This window comes from Camarhynchus parvulus, chromosome 1 (genome assembly GCF_901933205.1).
Source record: "Camarhynchus parvulus chromosome 1, STF_HiC, whole genome shotgun sequence".
NCBI classification, from domain to species: domain Eukaryota; kingdom Metazoa; phylum Chordata; class Aves; order Passeriformes; family Thraupidae; genus Camarhynchus; species Camarhynchus parvulus.
The window spans coordinates 3,170,710-3,194,574 of NC_044571.1; the positions used below are offsets into that span (position 1 = coordinate 3,170,710).

The 23,865-nt window shown below is 45.3% G+C and overlaps 1 protein-coding gene across 5 annotated transcripts in view; it reads right to left on the reverse strand.

Moving 5' to 3' along the window:
- Positions 1-23,865, reverse strand: part of ERG (ETS transcription factor ERG) — a 147,598-nt gene that overhangs the window by 80,043 nt on the left and 43,690 nt on the right. The window contains exon 1 of one of the 5 annotated variants that reach the window (XM_030945609.1): positions 14,121-14,350. The exons of the other annotated variants lie outside the window; for them this stretch is intronic. The gene's annotated coding sequence lies outside the window, so the exon portion shown is untranslated. Of the gene's footprint in view, positions 1-14,120; positions 14,351-23,865 lie in introns of those variants that run through there. 5 annotated transcript variants of the gene reach the window in all.

Below are 23,865 nucleotides of genomic sequence, written 5' to 3' on the forward strand. Positions count from 1 at the left end.
AAAATAATACATCAGCCTTCTGAAACATGGAGTCAAGATTCTCATCTCTGCCCTTGTCCTGGGACCCCTGCAAACACCACCACATGTATGTGTCAAAATATAGTAATCAATGCAGGCAAGTATTTGCATACTGAAAAAAAAAAGTTTGGCATTTCTGACACTTCACAAGCTTATTTTTAATCACATATCTTCAAGAGTAAATAAACACAGCTAGTAAAAATTCAGGAGAATTTTCTACAAACTCTCTTAAAATGTGGCACAATTAGTGACTGTATTTTTAATTCCATACAGAAAAGGAATTTACCAGCCTGTGTGCTACCTCAACCTTTCAAAATAAGTGCAGCCAATCCATATATTCTACTGTTGTAAAAAAAGTAAATATTTTTAGTTTTTGATGCGGCACGTTTTAAAGTGACTGATGTGGAATTATGGCAAGGCTGTGATGTTTTGGAGCTGAGCATACATGTGACTTTTTACTGAGTATTTATTTGTGGGAGTTCTGCACAGAATGATTCCAAAATGAGCCCTGCTGGATTTGTTTCTGGCCCATAGCTTGGACAATTTCAATCATCCATTAACAAAATCTACTACAGGAAAGGCAGGGAGCTCACCAGTCCCACAGTCTGAGTACAGGTTTTTAAATCAACTTAGTGAATTCAGGCTGGGGCTTGCTCAAGCTATGAATGGACTGATGTAATCTGTGAATTACTTCAAAATAATATCTGTACATATCTGTACAAATATGCAGGAATAACTCCATGTCCATGGATATTTATGGAAGAAAAAAAAGACAATATTTAGAACTTAAACAGTTTGTTAAAATATACTTGAACACTTGGCCTTAAAGCGCTCCACTCACCAGTTTACCTTGTCATCTCCCTCTGGATGACTCCTCTATCTTTTTTTTTTTTTAATAGACTAATTATGCTTAGAAGTAAGTATTTAATTTCCTTTTACAAAGCTAACAACTTGACTTTTAAAAATACATGCTATTATCTTGCATTGAAGCCTGCCAAAATAAAACAGCAAGGAGTGATACAGTTCATCACCAACAGAAGTATATACAGAGAGCTAAAAAAAAAAAAGGAGGGTGAGGGTTAAATCCTGTCCCTGTTAAAGCCAGGGGAGTTCTATCACTGTCTTCCTCAGAGCCTGCACTTCATCCCAGCTACTCATAACACTTTTCATATTTGATAGGGGACAATTTAAAGTGATAAATAGCAGCCAAACTGCACATGTGTGTGAAGAGGGGAAGATTGCATAACAGCCTCAGTGTCAAAACTAAACTACTTCTGTCGGTTTGCAGATATTTTGGCCTACCAAGCTAAAGCTGAGTTTAGGGGGAATATTTCTGCTTGTGCTGGTTATCTGAAAGCTCCAGGCTGGTCAGGCTGGCTCCTTCTGGAGCCACCTACTCAGATGTGAAGTTCAGGCTAGCCCAGATTTCAAAAGGGGCCACCAACCTTCACTCAGAAAATGAAGTTATTTCTATTCTTGTGTCTATATATCAGTTTAAGATCTAGTTTCAGGCAGAAAAAAGAGGCCTCACACAGCTCTAAAGAAATTATGCTTTTTCCTCATTTCATGTTGGCAAACCTTTATTGCAAATCTTGAACCAGAAGCCACATTCACAATGTCTGCAGCTCTGTCCATCAGGAACGTGCTGCAAAATGTCACCTTTGAGACCTGCTACCCATGGATGCTGAACCAACCATCATCATCATCATCATCATCATCATCATCATCAAGGTGGGAAGAGGCTTTCAGAATCATCCACTCCCAGCTTTCAAGGTAATTCTCCTACATTACTTCAATTCTATTCCCTTCAGAGAGCAGAACTCTTCAAAGCAGGGAAGTTTAATATCTTGCATTGCTTTCCTGACAGTGGGCTCCTTAATATCTATTAATGATTAATAAATCTCACTCAATATCTTTGAAACAGCAATTTCATATCCTCAGTCTCTTTAAAAGATTTATAATTTTTTGCTTATTAGGAAAACAAAAACAAAGACAACACTTTAAAGATATTTCTTTGAGAGTTTTGCTCTCAAATCTAAATATACAGAATGGATAAAAAAAAATGTTTATGCTTTGGAGTAAAGCAGCTAACAGACTATTTGAGGATGGATTTCTACTGATTTGCTACCTGAAAATCAAAGACATTAAAATGCAGGCTGACAGCAATGAAAGTTATGTAATTACAGATTCTTTCCTTTCTTTAAAGCATCTCTCCCTTCAAAAAATGTTTCCTCTACTCCATCAAGTGAAATATTTCAGGAAACTCCCTCACAGCTTATCTCTGGAAGAGGCAGGAATGAGATGTGTGGGTTCTGCCCACATGTGTGAAGCTGATCCTCGTCTCCCACATCCAAGGCAATTTTTAGCCAAAATGGTTTGCTGGCCCAGAGGGAATAATGGTTTCAAGTTAAAGCCACATGCAGAGCAAGACAGAGAGAAGAGATGCTACCCCCTGGCAAGCCTCTCAGATGTCTGGCTCTAAAAATACTTTTCTCATGTCTGCCATGCCAAAACCAGTAATATTAACAGTGCTGCTATTACAGCCAGCACTTCCAAAACTGCCATCTCATTAAAGTCTCTCATCCAAAACAATTTAAATGCTCTATATCTAAACCACATGAAAGTCTCTAACAGTGGGGACAGGCATTATCTGAGCCTCACCCAGCCTGGTTTGCTCATCAGAAGTAGTAAAGCATCTGAAATCACGCGCCCACTGTCCAGTTTCCTGGAAAAATGCTGTCAGCCACACACTCTCTCTCACAGAGCTCCACCCAGGCTCTCACAGCCCTCATTTTTATCAGATTTTTTCAGAAAAGCCCAGCTGACGCTGTGGGAAGTCCTGCACTACCAGATCCCAGTGTTCCCATTAAACCTGTCTTGGAAAGCCTCTAATTAAGGCATGCACTTATGGGATCAGGAGAATTTGCACCCTTTAAAGGCAAAATCCATCATTTTGGAGCTGCTGGTTCATTTCTTCAGTTTGAGATTTCCCTCTGCCGTGAAGGGCAATGGAGGCCAGGCCTGACCCTACAGCTCTGACTTGAGCTTCCCATAGATTTTAAGAGGGGCATGAGAAGAGTAATTCCTTTCAGAAACTTTCACAAAGGAAAAGTATTAACTTGATTTGATGTCAGGAAGCTTTGACCTCTAGCACTGGGCATCCAACAGGGTGTCAAGAGGATGCACAAGGCTCTTCTTAGCAGTGCCAAGCAATGGCCCCAGAGCCACGGGCAGGGCCTGAGCCCAGCAATTCCCCTGCACAGGAGGCACAACTTGTGCCCTGGGCAGTGCCCAGCCCTGAGCAGAGACCAGAGGGGCTCTGGGGGCTCCTCCCTGGGACATTCCAGAGCCATCTGGACCCAGCCCTGTGCCCTGTGCTCTGGGATGGCCCTGCTGGAGCAGGGAGGTGGCACCAGGGACCCTCTCTGGGTCTTCCAAACCTCCCCCATCCAGTGATTTTTTCATTGTTTACCTCAGAAAATTTTCTGGTGTTTCAACTTCTACATCTACGTGGCAGCTCTTTCCCTGACAGATTCATCCTCCTGAAGGATGCATGAAGTGGGAAAACACTTCTGCCTGCTTTGCTGGCCAGGTGCCATCTCCTCACTGCACAGCAGGTGACTGAAGCGGAGGGAGACCTCAGGATGAAACAGGCACTGGCAGAGATGTGTGTCTGGCTGAAGATCAACAACTGAGGAGAACAGAGAGGCTGAGGGCACTTGGTCTGCCCAGCTGGAGCAGAGGACACTGAGGGCAGAACTCAGGGATCTGCAGCTCCTCCTGAGGGACAACTCCGAGCTCTGGGACAGGAACAGCACCCAGGGAGGGTTGGAGTGGGCCAGGAGGGATTTAGGTTGGATTTTAGGAAAAGGTTCTTCCCCAGAGGGTGCTGGCACCACCCAGCCTGCCCAGGGACTGGGCACAGCCCTGAGGCTGCCAGAGCTCCAGGAGCCAGGGATGCCCAGGGTGGGATTTTGGGGGGTTTGGGCAGGGACAGGAGTGGCACTGGGTGATCCCTGTGGGTCATTCCAACTCAGAATATTCCTTATTTCTATGGAACAGAGACCACCAGGGTTGTTACCTCCCCTTGATAAGCCAAAACCAAACTTGTTTTGTCTTCCCCTCATCCTGAAGAGGGAAGGGTGAGGAGCCTGCCCAGGCTGCAGTTTGTTCATATCTTGTTTATTCACACCTAAGGCCTGGCCTCCCATGACCAATGTCATCACAATCACCAGCAATTTGCAGAGTGGTCCCAGTTTTCCAAAAGGGCTGCAGACTTTTCCAGAGGCTGCAGGAACATGGCAACCATTTCCTCTGAGTGGTTGCCACATCTTCCTTCCCCCAGCACGGGCTCTGCTTCAGCCAGGAGTGAAGGGACTCCTATAAAAATTGTCTGAAAAGCACTCAGGGTTTGCTTCAGATGAAAGCTGCAGCTCCTCACCATATGGTGCAAATGGCCAGGAATAAAGTACCTCCTTGTCAGGAAAAGCTAAAACCTGCCAGAGGCACAGGGATCCTAGCTAGGAATGATACCATCAGCCTTGGTTGGAGGGCTGTGCACCTGGACCTATTTTAAAGGACATTTTCTGTCATGGAGAAAAAAAAAAAAAGATAAAATTATTTAATTTCTAGGGAGATCCAAGCATACACAAAGTGTTAAAGCAAAACATTTCACTGAGCTCCTAAAGAGACAGGATTAAATGTATTTTTTAATTATATGTAATTCTACAAGTACTGATGAAAGGAAAATTAACAAACAGAAGGGAATTATGAAACTTTTAAAAATCACAGTCCCATGAGAGACTTTTTCCCTCCTATCTCACACAGAAAACATTTTTTAAAAAGTAGTAATTTGTAAATCCAAATTGCTAATCCCTGTACCTCTGACACCTTTAACTGGGTGCTAAAACTACCATTTGAAACATTTGGACAGGGACCAAACTATTCTCTACCAAACATATTTGGTAGAACTTTTATTCCATCTGATTCATGGTTATAAAGTTGGCATACGAATTTTATTTGAAGTTTAAGGGAACTCTTCAGGGCTGTGAATGCCCCTTTCCACTACAGAATCAAGAAGCATAAATGTATGCAAATCCTTTAGAGAGATTCTCTTCACCTTAGCTGCCCAAAAATTCAACATCTAGATTAAAATTATTGCCTAGGCTCCTTTGAAATCTATTTTAAAATGGGATTAAATACCCTCAGGATATGCCAATATTTCCATGAGCTCTCAAGACAGGTTTAGCTCTCAGAGTTAGGGGAGATGGATCTTCATCCTAAAGACACAGTCTCTTCCTAGTGGTGCCCAGTGACAGGGCAAGGAGCACTACCCAGAAACTAAAATGTAAGAAGTTCCTCCTCAACATGAGGAAGAATTTCTTTCTGTGGAGGGGGCAAAATCTCCCTCTGGAGATATTCCAAACCCACCTGGACACCTTCCTGTGTCACCTGCTTCAGGTGACCCTGCCTTGGCAGGGGGTTGGAGTGGATGTGATGCCTCAGGTTTGAGCTCTTCTATTTTTCAGGTTCTGTGATGCTTTAGTGTGTGGGTCTGGGCTTCATATTATGGGATGGTGAGCTCTGTGCACAGAGCAGGGAGACAAAACAATTCCTGCTCCAGCTGAGCACCAAGGACAAATGATCCAAATCTCAGCCCAGGAGCACAAACACCGTGGGCTGCAGAGAGAAAAACAAGCAGGGTGGGACTGCAGGGGCTAAAGCTGGAATGGGACAATGAACTGCAAGGTGCAAATGGAGCAGAACTGATCCAAGGGAGAGACCCCATGACCAGCTGTCCATTTTTGTGGCCATTTTGGGTTGTGCTGCCCAAGGTGGATCTATTGAAGCCTTCTAATAAATCTCTGCTTTATTCTTTAGCTCTGTCCAGCCTCTGCTCTAGGCCAGCCTTCACAAGGCATCAGATGATCTCCAGAGATCCCATCCAACCTCAAGTAATTTGGGATTCTGTGATAGTCACGGAATGGAACTCAGTGTAGGGCTTCATCTGCAGGACATCAGGAAGCAGAAATAATCAAAGATGGGAAGGCAGAAAATACAAAAAAATCCTACAAAGCACACAGCCCTGGGCAGGCAGTGCAGCTCCTGGTCTGGATGAACTCACAGCACGCTGGGATCTCACTGACATAAGTGAGAAATCAACTTGGCTCCCTCTGCTCCACCTGGTACTGATGGAAACTCTGAATGAAGCATGTGGCCACTGCTTTGTGCAGCTCCCCAGGTGCTGATACATCTGAGAGCTGAGGCAGCTGAAAACAGGAATTGGGACATCCACATCACCAGTTCAAATCCAGCTCAGCAGACAGGTGAGCTTATTTAGCAGTGGGTTTAGACCAGGCCCAACATAACAAGACATTGTCCACACATCGGGTCACAGCCATGCCTTGGCGGGAAGGGAAGGGAAGGGAAGGGAAGGGAAGGGAAGAAGGGAGAAGGGAAGGGAAGGGAAGGGAAGGGAAGGGAAGGGAAGGGAAGGGAAGGGCTTCCTCGAGGGACAGGGATCATTCTGTCACCCTGCAGTGAATGTCTGAGGCTGTGCCTGAAGGCACTGATGTGATGGAAATGATGCTCACACAGATCCCTCCTGCTCCACGCTGCCCTCCCAGGCCAGAGGGATCATCAGTCCCTTCCCAGTGCCCACTCCAGAAGAAAATGCAGGCATGGAACCTGAACAGAAATTTCATTGCCAAATACAATAACTTGCAGAGGCCACAGTTAACCCCGAGGGTCCCTCTAAGCATTCTTCCAAAGACACCACTTGATGGTAGGGCCAGAGCCATTTATTGTCACAGCCACTGAACAAGTGACATTTCCTTGGCCAGGAGAGACTTACAAAATGGATCTCAAACACATCACTGACCACCTACTCTTCTGTGTTTTGTTTTTACATTTAACTTCTTTCTTTCTTTCTGGAGTCTGCTCAGCCTGGAGAGGAGCCCCAGCTGAGAAGGGCCCTCAGCTCTGGGTGTCCCTGGCTGTCCCTGTGTCTGTCCCTGTGTCTGTCCCTGGCTGTCCCTGGCTGTCCCTGTGTCTGTCCCTGTGTGCAGAGGTCAGAGCAGGCCCAGGCTCTGCTCCAGGCCCAGCAATGGCCCCAGAGCCACGGGCAGGGCCTGAGCCCAGCAATTCCCCTGCACAGGAGGCACAACTTGTGCCCTGGGCAGTGCCCAGCCCTGAGCAGAGACCAGAGGGGCTCTGGGGGCTCCTCCTGGGGACATTCCAGAGCCATCTGGACCCAGCCCTGTGCCCTGTGCTCTGGGATAGCCCTGCTGGAGCAGGGAGGTGGCACCAGGGACCTTCTGTGATCCCTTTACCCATTCTGTGTAATTCTAATACAAATCAAAGCCCCCCAAGCATTTTTACTCCACCACAGCAGCTCCAAAATCTGATTATGGTATTAATTACCATCCCAGCCATTTGTCAGCCACTGCACCACATGGATCACTGCCTGGCCCAGACAGAATACAAGTGTACCACAAGCTTAGGACTTTGTGCAGAAAAACTTTTAAGAAGGTTATCAAAGAGAAATGGTTGTCATAGGATGCAGGTTCGTATTTCACTATAAATTAGAACCTGATAAGCAGAGAGCCAGAGATCAGTTTTCAGCATGGGAAAAGATTAATGCAGTGTCTCAAAAGTGCTTTTCAGTGATTTTTAATTGTAGTGATAGTTATTCAATGGCACAGATTTTTTTGACATTACTTTCTCATATGGATTTGCCAGAGCACGGCGCTTTCTGCTTGGCTTGATGAAACATTCTGTATTTCCTTCAGTTTGTCCTGAATAACCTAAAAAATACATGACCATGGATATAAACTCCAATCTGATTGGGGTCTCACTTCCTGTCTTCCAGCTCATTACCAAATGGATTAAACAACACCAGATATTGGATGTGATTTGAGGCACCCTGCTACTGGTCCTGAGTGGCAGCCTGAAAAAGTATTTTTGACTAATTTTTTTCACGGTTTTTCCTTGTTATTTTTTCTTGTTCCTTTCCTATCCATTTCTAATGGCTGACCAAATGTCCCTTTTTCTTTTGACAAGAAAGCTTTTTGAGCTGATTTTTTACAAAATAAACCCGTTCTTTCAAATCTGCTTTTTTTTTTTGTGTGTGTGTGTGTGACCTAAAAACTGTGCTACAACAAAGACTTCCAATTTTCCTTTAGAAAATACATCCCACTTCATATGGTTGATGGAGGAGGTGTATTTATAACTTTGCCATTGTTTATTATTACGCCTGGTTAGGTGTTATTTTTGCCCTGCAGTAAGGCTTGGAGGTGCTTCCCAGCTCTGCTCTCGTGTTTGTTTTTAGAAGTAAGTACAAAGACTGTCACTCTTAAGTTCCTCACTTCCCCTGAGTCCATACATTTGTGTTGTGAGCAGCTCAGGCACTTCATTCTTCAGGCCTTTCAAAACTCCTGGATTAATACCATTAGGTCTGGGTAACTTGTTGCTATTTAATTTATCAGTGTGTTCCAGCACCTCGTCTGTTGATCCTGGCAACAGAGGCAAAATGCTTGAAGGGCGCCTCTAGAGCAGATATCTAAAGAAAGTCACACACACATCCCTAAAAAAAACTCCTCCCTCCAACAGCCAGAATTGGAGATTAGAGGCTGGTTCATGGATGTGAGCCACACCAAACCAAATGGGGGATCCAAGTAACTCGGATCTTTCTGCTGCTCAACGTACAGTACCACGTCAAGGCTCTGTATAATTAGCACAATTCAGAACAGATTTGTTTTTTCTCTGAAGAAGTAAACATTCTCATGCTTTATTCAGCTGAGGTGGCTGCTGCTCTGCTCCCAGCTGTGTGTGTGCAGGCACACGTATCCCAGAGGCTGAGCACAATGTGCTACAGCTGAGAGACAAACCTGATCCACAGTGCAGAATCATGGAATCACAGAATCATTCACGGCAGGAAACACCTCCAAAATCATCAAGTCCAACCTGTGACCATCCCCACCTTGGCAAACAGAGCTCTGAGTGCTATGTCTAGGTGTTCCTTGGGTCTCCAGAGCTCCCTGGGCAGCCCCTGCCAAGGCCTGAGCTCCCTTTCCATGGGCAAATTGCTGCTGCTGTCCCAGCTGAGCCTGCCCTGGCCCAGCCTGAGGCCGTTCCCTCTGCTCCTGTCCCTGTGCCCTGGGAGCAGAGCCCGACCCCCCCGGCTGTGCCCTCCTGGCAGGGACTTGTGCAGAGCCACAAGGGCCCCTGAGCCTCCTTTGCTCCAGCCTCAGCCCCTTCCCAGCTCCCTCAGCCCCTCCTGGGGCTCCAGCCCCTTCCCAGCTCCGTTCCCTGCCCTGGACACGCTCCAGCCCCTCCAGGGCTCTCCTGCAGGAGCAGAACTGCACCCAGCCCTGGAGGGGCCTCAGCACAGAGGGACAATCCCTGCCCTGCTCCTGCTGCACACACAATTCCTCACCCAGCCCAGCTGCCAGGGGCCTCTTGCCCCCCTGGGCACCCCTGGGCTCGTGTCCAGCCCCTGTCAGCAGCACCCCCAGGTCCAAACCCTGCTCCAGAAGGACTCTTGGGGACAAAATCACCATCACTCAGGGGGTATCATCCCAAAAGCCTATTCAACCTTCCCAATCCTTATTCAACCTTAACTCAACTCCAAGGAGCAGGCTCAGCACTGCTGGCCACATCTGCCACTTCCCTGCCCCAAAACTGTGCCAATAAGAACAAACTGAGTGACTGGCCATGCCTGGACACCTCTGTTGACACGAAGCAGCCTGGAGACAGATGAACCAGGGAGGGAGCTGACCTGGCAGCAGCCCCTCAGCCCTCTCCCCCCATCCCAGCGTTATTAGGGCTGCAATGGGATCCATGTGTGCCCGCCCCACATGTGCACGGCGCTTCCTGCGCTCCCAGCCCTGCCGGGGCTGGGCTGAAATGACAGCATTTTATTTATAAATCTGCTGCCAGAGGCCTGCAAGGGCTGGGCTAATTCTGGACACCTGCAGGGTCCATTCAGGGAGCAGCCAGTTGGGAGAAGAAGCAGGAAAAGCACCAGGAAGAGAGAAGAGCAGCACCAGCCCTAAAGACAGGAGTGCTGGGAGCAAGGAGAGCTCTCTACATTTGCTTTGGAGCATGTTTTTTGATTCCAAACAAAAATCCCATTAAACTTGGGGTTCGTTTGAGCTGTATGAGCACATGCCATGGTGGAGGGGGCTGCAGGTCACACTGCCCAAGTGTGAAGCAGTGACCAACTCCCAGGCTCCACAAAACCTCTGGGATTTGGTTCCTTTCTACCTTGAGCACATTAAACCAAGCACAGCCAAAAACAAAGGTGGGGGAGGATCAAATCTGTGCTACAACCAACAGAAATGCTTTCTCCAAACCAACAGAAATGCTTTCTCCAAAGCCTGCCTGGTAGATTTAATACGACTGGATTTTGGAGGCTATCTATCATTTTCATTTGGCATGAATATAAATTCAAAAATCCCTTGATCCCAAGAAGGCCCTGAAGAGACTCAGTCAAGATTTCAGAAGGGATGTGCTCCTCAACTTGGAAAGTTGGCAGATGATTTAATTTTGTTAGCAAATTTGACAGCGCCGTAGGAATTTTCCTCAATCAAAGAGCCCTTTCATAGGCTTCCCTACCCAATCCTCAATCCAGTGTCTAAGAATAACATCTAGCCCTCATTAATTAATGATATCAGTCCCAATAATGTCAGATTGCCTCAGAGGCCTTGCCGGGAGGGATGAATCACAGCCGGCCGCCTCCAAGGCTCTCCCTCTGACGAACTCCAGCGTGTGAGGATGGAAAGCTCAGCCTGGAAAGCTCTCATCCATGGAGCCCCAGCAGCCCTCACCCTGTCTGAGGTGTGTGGGGCACACTTGGAGATGCCACCTGGCTGTATCAGGAAAGAAAAGATTATTTTCACCCTGGTTAAATGGTGCTGCACCTCCCCATGCACTTCGTGTGGTGGATGCAAGAAAGGACTGCAGAGGTCCACTCATTTTTGGGATTTCCAGAAGAGTCAAGATTGTATCCAACAGCAAAATACCACTAAAAAATCTCTATCTGTGATTCTGGCTTTTACCAAAACTCCAAACTGAGATTTCTCACAAGCCCTACTCAGCTGATCCTATTCCAACTCAGGAAAAGGCACACCAGCTGTCTCTGTAAATGTACAATTTCACTGAAGCCATGATTACATGTATGAAAACATCCAGACTGCTTCCAGAGTGCTCTGTCCTAATATTGACATAAAATTGCCTCATTTCTATTTGCAACGTGATTGCAAATCCATGACTGGAGTTTTCATGTGCAACAGCTGAAAGCAGTGACTCCAGATCAGTCATGAATGTGAAATTTGGTAATATTTGTGCATCACCATCTTTTCACATCAGTGTTGCATTCCTGGGCCTCTTGAAAGATCTTCAGGCAAGAACAATCACATTGTTTAATGCATTCACATAAATATTTATCCACAGATATTCTCCCTTTCCCTTCACAACGGCCACGGCTGGCCAGGCACAAACCTCATACCCAGTGTCCCGCAGAACACCCCAGTCCTGCCACAAGGACCAGCCTAGGGTTGAGCCTGGCTCAACCTAAACACAAGCTCAGCAGAAAGGCACATGTGGCCCTGGCTGTGGGATGCTGGTCACAGAGGTGAAGTGTCAGGCAGACAAAGCTGGGACTTGTCTCTTTTTTTGCGCAGTGTTTGTTTATCTGCCGCACACGTCGTGCCCGGTAACACGAAGCCACCAGTTTCGGGTTACAAATATACCATAAATGCCATAAGTGATTTATTTTTCTGCCGCGCCTGGGAAAGCAAATTCGGCATTTAAAAAAAAAAAATCTTAACTTGACGCTGATGTATTCTGATTGCCACTGCAAATATAGATGTTTTTGTTATGCACAAGCACCGTTTTGATGTGATGGCCAAAGCTCTCAGAGGGTTGGATTCTGAGAGATTGAGCATTGAGAAAGATCCATCAGATTTTGGGACCCCCGCCACAAACAATTTTCAGTTCAGTAGGACTGGTCTGAGAACAACTTTAATACGCTTTTTACTCTGAGGCATGTTGGTTCTAAAAGCCACTGACAAGTTTCACACACAAACATTTATGTTTGGAGGAGGCGCTGCCAAGCAAGCCTGTAAAAACCATTAAATCTAGAATTTGTTATTTCGCTAAAGCATTCTGAAAAATCACACAGAGAGGCTGCATTTTGCAAAACCTGGAGAGGTTAATTTCACCCCTGAAATGTGATTTCTTTTTAAATCCTTTTTTCCTCCGCAGTCCTGCCATAGGATCCACCCCAACATCTGGACAGCAGAATCCAGGCTGACAGACTAACGCACATGTGGAGCAGTGTGTTTGCTCCTTTGCTGCTTCTCAGGACAGACACATTGTCTCCCTCTCCTTCTGTCTGTCCCCTCCTTTTCTTTCCCTCATTTTTATTTTTTTTTCACCCTTCCTTTAATAAGGCTCCACATGTCTTGCAGCTCTCTGCTGCAAATGTGACCAGGATGTGATATTGCCTTGCACCAACACATAACGTCTGGCTTAGGTGATACCAAGTTACTGCCCTGGCTTTGAATGCCTGAAAGGTTATTAACCAGCACATCTGGCTCTCTCCCTAGGAGGGTGAGTTCTGCAGTGCCCCAGGAATTTCTTTCATACACCACTTTTATTAGCTTTTCAAAAGAATAAGGATTACCACTGGAAGGGAAGACTTAGGTCGTTTGCAAACATATTGGTCGCCAACCTGCTTGCCATGTTTGCAAAGCAACAATAACCACAACTCGTTATTTGATTTTCAGAAGTAATCCTCCTTCATTTTAGCAAACTATTATTGCTCTTGGTCTGCATTAATGAAAAAAAAATGGCTGGTGATTTGTGATAAATAGAATTAAAAAAAAAAAAGACATTACAGAAAGCCACAAGGATAACTTAGTTTGGAAATACAGCCCCCAAAACATTAATTTCTAATCCTATTTTTCCTGCAGACCTCACTCCATGATCACAGAAAGGGAAGAGAAATGTGTTTCAGGCTTAATCAAAAGAGAGAAGCGCACGTGTAGCTCCAGAGAGCAAATTTATCTCCTTTGCCCACACATGGAAGTTGCACAGGACGTGAAGTCTGAATGCACAAGTGATATTACTGTAATTTCCCATCTGGACATCCCTAATTCAGTAATGCCAGAGAGGCCTTTTCTGGTTTCATTTATTTCACTTCCGAAGCAGTTTAAGACAAATGGGAAAACTACAAAAAAAAAAAAAAATCCATGTGGGGTTGTTGCAGAGGGAGCTCCCCAGGGCTTTCCTTCTACCTGCCCAGCAAAGTTCAGTGCTCCTGGCCAAAGTTCTCCTGAAAAAAACTCTGGAAACACCTGCCCAGCTCCCTGCCTGCCTCCCAACCCACCTGGAACTCCACCTTCCCACCACCTGCCACTGCTGAGCACACTTCAAGTGCAACATTCACCATGCAGAATTAAGCAAGACCAGAAAAATAAAATAAAAAATTGCTGGACTTGCTAATTAATCTCCTTCTGAAGCCACGTGAGGCCAGATTTTCAGAAGCTGTCGGCACTCAGCAGCTCCCACTGTTCCAAGTGGGAGTTGTTTGGCACTCCCAGCTTTTGAAGGGCTGCTCCTCCACGTAGGTGTTTAAATGGGAGCCCTGCTCTCCACTAACCTTTCACAATTGCTTTTGGCCAGGCTGATCCTCCAGAAATATCCCAAAGAGTGGTGCAAGCACTCACAGAAAAGTCTATTTTACAACTAAGCATAAATAGCCCATAGTCCTCCAGCCAGGGAAAAGAAACAACATTCTGTGATTTCCCCGACCAAGGCAGACAGCCAGGCAAAAAGTTCACCAACTCCATTAAATTCATACAATGAAAACAAAACAAAGATTCCTAATTATGCAAATGAAAACAGTGAATGTTTTCAAGAATGTCACAACCTTACGTGGGGATTTCTGCCAAACGGAGCAAGAATTTAAATCCATCAGATAAAATCCTGATTTCTTTAGATTAATATCCAAACAAAAGGCATGCCTGGGTGAAACTCTAACCATAAATTCTAGTATCAGATAAATTACAGCCAACAGAACATAAAGATCTTCTCACCTCCTCAGGTTTGAATCTTCTGAGAAGCCCACCTTGGTAGCCTTAGACTTGGCATTATTCACTCAGCTCCAGCCTTCCAAAGAGCCACGACTCGTTTGGTCCACTAAGGCTCATGGAAATCCTTACAGGGATTTTTGTTGTGCCTGCCTATAAATTGCATTGTCTTCTAAAGGCTTCCTGTCCTGCAAACAGAGGCACCAGCACAGAGATTCAACTGAGATTGTTTTCCCCTTCTTCTGCTGCTTTTATTTAACACAAAAAAAAAAAAAAGGGGGGGGAGAGAGAGAGAACTGGTAGAAGTTCCTCACAGGAGTTGGAAGAGGACATCTGCAGGCAATTTAACATGAGGGTTTGTTTCTGTGTCAGCTGGCAACCCCTGGATAACTCTGTCATGTAACTTATATGCTAAAACATGATGTAGGACAACCAGTGAGACTGGGTAAATATGGCAGCACATCAGTTTTATTTGATTAAGATTTATACTTTTTTCGAAGGGAGCAGCCCTGCCACAAACTCTGAAAACAAATACAACCCTGGAGCTGTGACAGTGTCCCACCCTGATCTCCAAACCCACCTTCTGCTGCAGCCCAGGAACAGAAAACAGGTTTTTTTTCAGGTGAAGATGGGAATTTTTCCATTCCCTCCCAGTTCAGGAGTGATCCAGCTCATCCTCCAGCAGCAGAATGTGGAAGGGCTCAGGCAAACCCGAGGCTGAGCCCATAGCTTGTGCCTCAGTTCTCTGCTCCCTGCCCATTCCAAAAGGAACATGGAGCAGCATCCAAAGGGAGCTCTGCAGATAACCCAGCTCCCCAAATTTCCCCACCCCATGTGTTTAACTTCCTCCCAGCCAGAAGAATCTGGTCAAGTGAGGAAAGCTCATCCATCCTGCTTCCACTTCTGCTCTTGCATCAGATCTTACGTATTTGGACACTTATAGCCCTGCATTTGAACTGAGGCCCTGATTAGATTCAATTGGTAAAATTACCTTCCTCCCCCTCCCCCCTCCTCTTTGTGTGTGTGCACACTTTGGTTTAGATTATTAGTCATTTAAAAATCAATCTTGCCGTTAAATCTTTAATGGCATAATTGCTCCCGTTGCCTAAATTTGTTTAGTTTGTGCTTTATTAGCATGTAATAACTGAAAGTATGTTTTCCTCTGTCTCAGTTAATAACATCTCTGCCATGGCTGAGGTGCTGTGAGCTGCCTGCAGCTCTGGGACAGCTCAGGAACTGGAGAGATTTTCTGAAGCTTTAACTTAGGAGTCAGTGGCTCCCCTTAACTCAGTCCTCAGCTGGGCTCCACTTGGGGTTTTAAACAATTTTTTGGGGGTTTTAAACAATTTTTTGTTCATTCTGAGGTCATTCTGAGAGCTTTTTAGTTCAACTGTTGGGCAGGGAAGCTCTGTTGTCCCAGACCTGGACACGTGTGCCAGCTGTGTCACACAGGATGGCTGAGGATGGCAGGGACCACAGAGGGTCCCTGGTGCCACCTCCCTGCTCCAGCAGGGCCATCCCAGAGCACAGGGCACAGGGCTGGGTCCAGGTGGCTCTGGAATGTCCCCAGGGAGGAGCCCCCAGAGCCCCTCTGGTCTCTGCTCAGGGCTGGGCACTGCCCAGGGCACAAGTTGTGCCTCCTGTGCAGGGGAATTGCTGGGCTCAGGCCCTGCCCGTGGCTCTGGGGCCATTGCTGGGCCTGGAGCAGAGCCTGGGCCTGCTCTGACCTCTGCACACAGGGACAGACACAGGGACAGCCAGGGACAGACAGACAGGGACAGACAGACAGGGACGGACAAAGGGACACTCAGGGCCGAGGGCCCCTCTCAGCTGGGGCTCCTCTCCAGGCTGAGCTCTCCATGTAACAAAAAGTTAAACCCAAGTCCCCCTGTGCTTAATGTAACTATGCCAAATCTCCATGGAAAGAGGGGAAGGACAAAGGTGCTTCCCAAGGAAAATTAACCCCTTCCTAACACAGGTCTCCTCCCTTCTTTAAAAAGGGACCCCAGATACTGCTTAAAGTAATTGAATTATTTGGGAAGGAAGGGACCTTGAAGCCCATCCAGTTCTAACCATGGGCAGGGACATTTTTCACTGTCCCAGCTGCTCCAAGCCCCATCCAACCTGGCCTTGAGTATTTCCAAGAACTGGGCAGCCAAAGCTTCTCTGGGCAGCCTGTGCCAGGGTTTCTGCCCTATTATTCACAGTCCTGGCATGGCAGCTTTCTGGGCTCTTGGAAATTCTCTCTATGTGACCAAGAGAGAAACCTGTGTCAGCCCAACCTGGGAGGCTCACAGCACACCTCAGATTTACCTCCCTCCTTCCCAGTGTAATTTGAATTTGCAATAGCAGGTTACAGCGTCCTACCAAACATTTACTGCTGTTCAAGGACGTGATAATGACTGCCAGCAAGTTTATCTCTTTGATCCAAGGCAATCACAGATGATATGGAATATACAACACACGTGCCAAACACCCTTTTAAGCCTCAGCAGCAGAAACAATTGATCCCTTCCATGTCACAAAAAAAAAAAAAAAACCCAAAACAATGGAAGCAGCAGAAGCATGGGCCTAGAGGTGAGGAAGGGTAGGTTTAGATGGGATATTAGGAAAAATTTCTCCCTGTGAGGGTGGGCAGGCCCTGGCACAGGGTGCCCAGAGCAGCTGGGGCTGCCCCTGGATCCCGGGCAGTGCCCAAGGCCAGGTTGGACATTGAGGCTTGGAGCAGCCTGGCACAGTGGGAGGTGTCCCTGCCATGGCAGGGGTGGAACTGGATGGTTTTTACGGTTCTTTCCAACCCAAAACATTCTGGGATTTTATAACTCACAGTAAAAGTCACCCATATTATTTGAATTTAAATATTGCTCTAAATCTGGAGGGCAACATTTGGGGTTTATAGGTTATTAGGTAGCAAAAAGCTGAATTTCTGAGGAGGACATGGTAGTGAAGAAAGCACTATAGAGCCTCTGGAGAACAGAACTCACTGGCCACACAGACATGGGATTTTATGGGCACAGCAGTTACCCTTCCTGCTCTTCTAGGTGAAGAAAATATATCCTTTTTTGATAAATAAACAAAATTGCACCAGGAAAACACATATTGCACACCATCAGTTTCTCTTTCTAGTTAAACATGCATGGAAATATCCAAATATTCCCCACTGAATTTAACCAAGGAGGATTTTCCACAACAAGAATTTGAATTGTCTTGGGAAAGAACACTGAGAGTCTGAAAATATCCCACAGAACAACAGGGAAAGACTTAAGGCAAATGATAAAATAGCAAGTTGGTGAAAGGTATCTAATCAAATGCCCATAACTGTTTATGAGGTAATGTCTGTATTAACAATCTAAAGAAGGGGATAAAACAACACATCAGCCAAAGATATTGCACCCCAAAGACAACTTTGGGACACCAACAGGATTGGGGAAATAATCCAAAAGAGTCTTGAGGAGATAAGAACAAGGGTAGGAAATAATGAAGTAAAAATTCAGATTTAAAGAGGATGGGGCTTAGAACAAGTTGAAACATGAGATTTACTAAAAAGGGAGGGAAGAGAGAGAGGAGGAGCAGGGAGAGTGAGAGAGAGAAGAAATGAATTTTGGAACAGATGAAGCACATCACCAAGTCCAAGAGAATCATTTATCCCTGTCGGGGCTGCTGGAGCAGCAGCTCCTGGAAAATGCCTTTCAGCCCCACAAAGCATTACCAGAAGTGTAACAAAGTGGTCATTTATGACCCCATTTGTGACCAAACAAGCAGGACAGCTGAAAGCAGGGCTGGATGCAGAGCTGAGGGGCAAAGCTGCCTGATCCCCACCACCCAAAATGGACCCTGAGCAGAACTGATGTGCTTGGCAACCTCCCCTCAGCTCCCCCTTTAAATCTCCCTCTTTAGGGAGGTGAGGAAGAGCAAAGTCAGTGTGAAAGTAAGGAGTTTGAATCCCTACTAAGTAGCTGAATACGAACAAATGCTTCGCAGTAACAAGTCATGGGGAATCATCCCTCAGGAAAGGTGAAAAATGACCCCTGGCTTGGGGTATTTGTGGCCAGATGAAGGCAAAATACAAATGCAGTGTATATTAAACACACAGTAAGTATGTAATCTCTGTAAGTAAGTAAGTAATCTGTGATTTGCTCAGAGATAATCCCCACACATCTTCAGCATTTGCTCTGCAGATCTGTGTGAGGACAGTCCAGGGCAGGTGGTTTCTGTAAGCAGTTTCCAAGGAGGAAGGACACAGCCCTTTAGAGAGTCCCAAGGCTGCTCCAGAGCCAGACTTCCTTGCATCCCTTCCCTTCAGCGATCTCAATGAAGCCACACACAAAAATGACAGCCTGGGAGGCACAAAACAGCATTGGACACTTGGGCTCATTGGGTTTTCAGAAACTGCAATGAAATAATTCTTTTATTCCTTCTAAGAAACCAGGTTTTCATTCGTTGTGGTATCAGAAACAGCTTCCAGATTTGATAACTCAGAATTTACAGATTCAGAGGCAACAACCTGAGTTACATCCACAGAACAAATGAGGTTGGTACAGACACAGACCAGCCGAGCTTGGCTTGAAGTGTTTGATGCCCTTGGAGAATTTTGGATTTGCTGACCCCACATGCCAGAGTGAGCAGGGACTAAGGAAGAGGGGACAAGGGGGCTTGAGAGACCTTTACAGGCTGAGATTTGGGAGCCCTCAGTCCCACTCCAGAGCACAGCAATAGGAACAGGAGGATCTTCTTTCTCAGTGTCCCCAAAGTAGAACTGGTTTTGTTCCTGTTCCAGTTTGTCTTGTCCATCTTTCCCAACTTCTCCTCCCCACCCTCAGCTTCCCACCACCCTGGCTCTGCTTTCCAAAACCATCCATTTTATGATCTCTACCCATCACCAGTGGAAATGTCCAGACTTTTAAGTGTCTGGCAGACAGCAGAAATGAGATTTAAACACGTCTGACTCCATGTAACAAAGGGTTTGTGTAAAGCACATCTATCAGCCAGAGCTCTGAAAATGCATTTGGTACTCTTTAGTTTGCTCTTTCCTGCTTATGAAGAAGATAATTTTTGTTTAAAAATGGCCCCACTTAAGGAATTATCCATGCCATTAGTCCCTATAACAATAGAGATTAAAGTCTCTAGACCATCCCTATCAAAATAACATACTCTTCTTTGAACATGTCATTAACACTGTTTTCCATCTGGTTGTTGGCAGCAAACTTGGATTTGCTCCGAATTGCTGAAAGTTCATCAATTATAGCACACAGAAGCCATTATCTCTCTTTTCCTTTAGCAAGGAGGTATTTGCTCAGGCAGACAGAAGAGGTAGAGGTTCAAGAGCAAAGAAAAAAGAAATAAAAAGCAGGAAGAATTTACTCACTGGAACTCCATAGCAATCATTTGGTTACCATCCAGAATTTTAAGCTGCTGAGAAGTGAATCACAATTTCTGCCTAGGAGGGGTTCTAGAGTTCAAATCCAGTAGTGATTCTGGCATTATTACAGGTAACTGATGTGTGCTGACACAGGAGGGAAATGGAACAGCAAATCTGAATCCTGGCAGTGTGGGAGCTCTGAATGAGCATGGGAGGAGAGGGAGGAGTGCCACCCACATCCACATAAACTCTCTTTATAAACTCATCCATAGCAAACTTTATTTTCTGAGGACACAGAGTAAGCTGTGGTGATCATTTAAAAAAGATTTAGGGGCTCTAATCCAGCACAGTGAGAAGGAAGAACAGTGAAACTCAAACTGTGGCTTTACCCTGTCTGTACTACAACAAGGGAAGAGCTTTAGTTTCACCAGAATAATGAATGAAGTCCACAGTGAGAGGTAAGAAAAGGGGACGGAGCTACAACTGTTCAGCTCTGAGGACTGCTGATACTAAAACCTTTTCACATCCATCATGAAGCAGGGCAGCAGTCATCCCTGAGCTGCCAGCACCAGTTTGCAGCCCAGGGAATGTCCAGGAGCTTGTTCACCTCCGTGCCCTGGGGCCAAAGGCACTTTCTCCCAGAGAGAGGCCACTGCAGGACTTCTGCCCATGGGCTCATCACCCATTCATACCTGCAGGAGGGCTGCCTCATTGGTCAGGAGCAGATATTCCATATTTTCTGGAAGGGACAGGAGTATGTTATCACCTGCTGGCAGGCTGTGATCCAGCAGAACTCCATGCTCCACATGGATCACCTCCTCATCCAGGCTGCACTGGGGCTCAGTTCACCTCACCTAGGGCTCTGGGCCAAGCTCTTTGTATCCTTGGCTTGGATTTCCATGCTCTCACTCCCAGCTAAGCTGCCCAAATATCCCTTCATAAGCAGTGAAAGAAGTGCTTTAGCCATGCAAAGAATCCACAAGGACCAGGCTTCTGGCTCAAGCAAGACCCCAAAAAGAGGTGGGGATAAAAGTCTGGCTTTATCCTCCTTATTCTGGAGGAAAATAATAATAACAATAACAATAATAATAATAAATTATAATATTATAATAATATGATATAATAATAATAACAACAATAACAATAATAATAATAATAATAATTCTGTTGTCCTTCCCTTCTTGTCCCCCTGCCAGTTCAGGCAGAGACTGTATTGTACATCCAAAACTCCCAGCATAACAAAGTCTTGGATCCTATTTAGAGACTCTACAATTCCAGGAAAAATAAAAGATTATATCAGACCCAGAATATACTCCTTAACAAATAATAAAACTTAAAAAAAATAAAACTTAAAAAAAAAATTAACCATAACACAAGAGATTAGGTACATCCAGCAGCATCTCAACACTGCCACAATCTGAAATCCAATATTCTTTGCCCAGCAAAGGAGTTCTGAGGTCAGGTTTTGTCTGTCATACTTTCAGCAACAATATGGGATGCTGTGCATGGAAATGTGGATTTGCCACCACAACCCAGGCAGAGAAGTGCTAAATTCAGGAGTGGTTTTCAGAAACTGCTATGGAATAATTCTTTTATTCCTTCTAAGAAACCAGGTTTTCATTCATTGTGGTATCAGGAACAGCTTCCAGATTTGATAACTCAACATTTACAGATTCAGAGGCAACAACCTGAGTTACATCCACAGAACAAATGAGGTTGTACAGACACAGACCAGCTGAGCTTGGCTTTTAATGTTTGATGCCCTTGGAGTATTTTTTATCAAGAATGTCTTCTTTAATTAAGCTGTCTGGGGTGTAAATTGTTCCCATTCTTCACCTTCTGCAATGAAAAACCAGAGTGTGCCACCCACAAGCTGCTGCCATTCATCCACCTCTTCATCCCACATCTCAAAATCATCACCAATGAACAGAAAAATCAGACCAACAAAATCTGAACTGACCAAATCTTCCAGCAGCCTTGATCCAATGAAAATCACCCCCATTATCCCAGGATAGACACCATTAAAGATAAATACAGTCTTTATTTTTTACCTACACCATGCCTTGGATTCTCCTCTCCCAGTGAGGCACAAAGGAACAGCAGTAACTTGGTTTTTTTAGAATTGGTTCCACAAAATCCCCTCACATTGATGGCACAAGCTAACTAAAGTCAAACAAACATTTGACCTCTTTCAAAAGCAGAATTTAACCCTTAAAAAAATACAAGGTTTATTTAAAGGTCAGTATTTAAAAAGCATAAATCCCTAAAAACAAAATATGCAAATGTCGGGCAGCATTTTGGAGCTTTTCTGTGACTGTGGTTGCAAGAACTGGAGTTTAATGGTAACAAATCAACAAAAATATCACATGAAAGTGTGTGTAAATGATAGCCTTGCCTATACAAAGCCACAATTTTATCAGTGTGAGGAGGTTTATTTATTTCACTTCTCTTACCGGCACTCAATGTGTGAAAAATAGCAGGGTCAGAATTCCCCCGATTTTGCTGAACTGGAAATGATAATCTGAAAATTCTGAAATCACCCATCCTTTTTCTTGTCCACATCAAATGTTTCTTTCCTTTGTGCTTGGACCAAACACAAAGTCGTGGCTCAGGTGAAATTACACATTAGGGAGCCACAGGGTCACCTGATCAATGTCAGATGCTTCATTCAAGCTGAAAAATGTAAAGCTTAATCTTTAGTATCTCTGGAATGAAGCTGCCCAAACAGAAGGAGGACACGCACTTTGAGGCTTTCCAAACATTCCCAAAATTGGACAGGATCTGCCTGGGTGCAGAATGGGTAATCCTGGGTAAGAATCCAGCTCTTATCCCATTCAGGGATGGAGCACAAGAACATTGAGATTTGTTACATTTTCCTTCTGGTACCAGAAAAGGCTGATTTCAAACCAGAACACAGAAAACTCACACAATGCACATGAAATTCCCATTTCTGCAAAAAAGGCACCTCTGAGTATTCATCTTGCCATATTCTTGTCTATTTTGCATTATTTTTCTGCACATGTTCAGGCAGAAAACTTAAATCTTGCAATCTGCCAAATCTTAAGAATCCAGGCACTTCCCAGAAGGTGAATTTTCAAAGTTCCAGCTCTAAATGTGCATGGATGAAGCTGTGTCTGCTCGTAAAGAAACACCATCACATCCCAGAATACAGTTAATTAAACAAAACCTTATCAGACGATTGTAATGAACCCAGTTTGTCTCTTCTCTTACAACAGCAATGAGAGATCATAGAATCATGAAATCATGGAATGGTTTGGGTTGGAAGAGACCTCAAAGCTCATCCAGTGCCACCCCTGCCATGGCAGGGACACCTCCCACTGTCCCAGGCTGCTCCAACCCCAGTGTCCAACCTGGCCTGGGGCACTGCCAGGGATCCAGGGGCAGTCCCAGCTGCTCTGGGAATTCAATCCAGCCCCTGCCCACCCTGCTAGGGAAGGATTTTTTCCCAATATCTTCACCCAAATTTCCTCTGGTCCAGTTCGGAACTGTTCCCCTTGTCCCGTCACTCCAGCTCCTGATGAATTGCCCCTCTCCGGATTCCTGTAGCCCCTTCAGACACTGGAGGGTGCTGTGAAGGCTCCAAAAACCTTTTCTTCCCCAAGCTGAAAAATCCCAACCCTCTCATCCTGTCTCCAGAGGTGCTCCAGTCTCTCTTATCAACTTTGTGACCTCCTCTGGACTTGTCTCCATGTCTTTCTCATGCTGGGGCACCAGAGCTGTGACCAGGGCAGACAGAAAAGCCCAGCACACCAAAGAGGCTTTCCCACATCCCCTGCACCACTTTAATCCCTTTTTTTTATTTTAAAGAATGCAGCCATGTCCACTTTTAAAGCCGAAATGACCCGAGCATCCATGGCTGCTTTCCAAAGAATGTGTTTAGACCACAGCAGGCCCTAATGACATAAACAGAAATCAGAAGGATTTGAAGTGGAGTTGGCCAGCTTTCCTACCCCAAACACAGCACTAAAGTAATTGCCTTCCTCACACCCTTTTTCAATAAAACAGCAACTTTGGGGTGATGCTCTGCTGAGAACAGGCTCCTGCAATTCCCTTGAACACACCATTACAGGGATTTTTATGCTGCTCTCTTGCTGTAATAAGATACTTTCATACCCAGCCTTGCCCTCTCCCACTAACTCCTGTGGTTACAAAAAACCTTCTCTGGGCACCAGTTTTGGCAGAAAGCACGGAACTGAGTTATTCTTTATGTTATTTCTGCTGCTGTGGGCATTTAAACAGCATGAAGAGGTATTGAATGTTTTCAATGTTTTCAAGTCAATGTTTTCAAGTCTTACTGGTTGTAACCCACGTTGAGGCAAAACTTCAATTTTTTGAGGGGAGGAGGATTTGTTTTTCTGCTCTTTCCATAAAA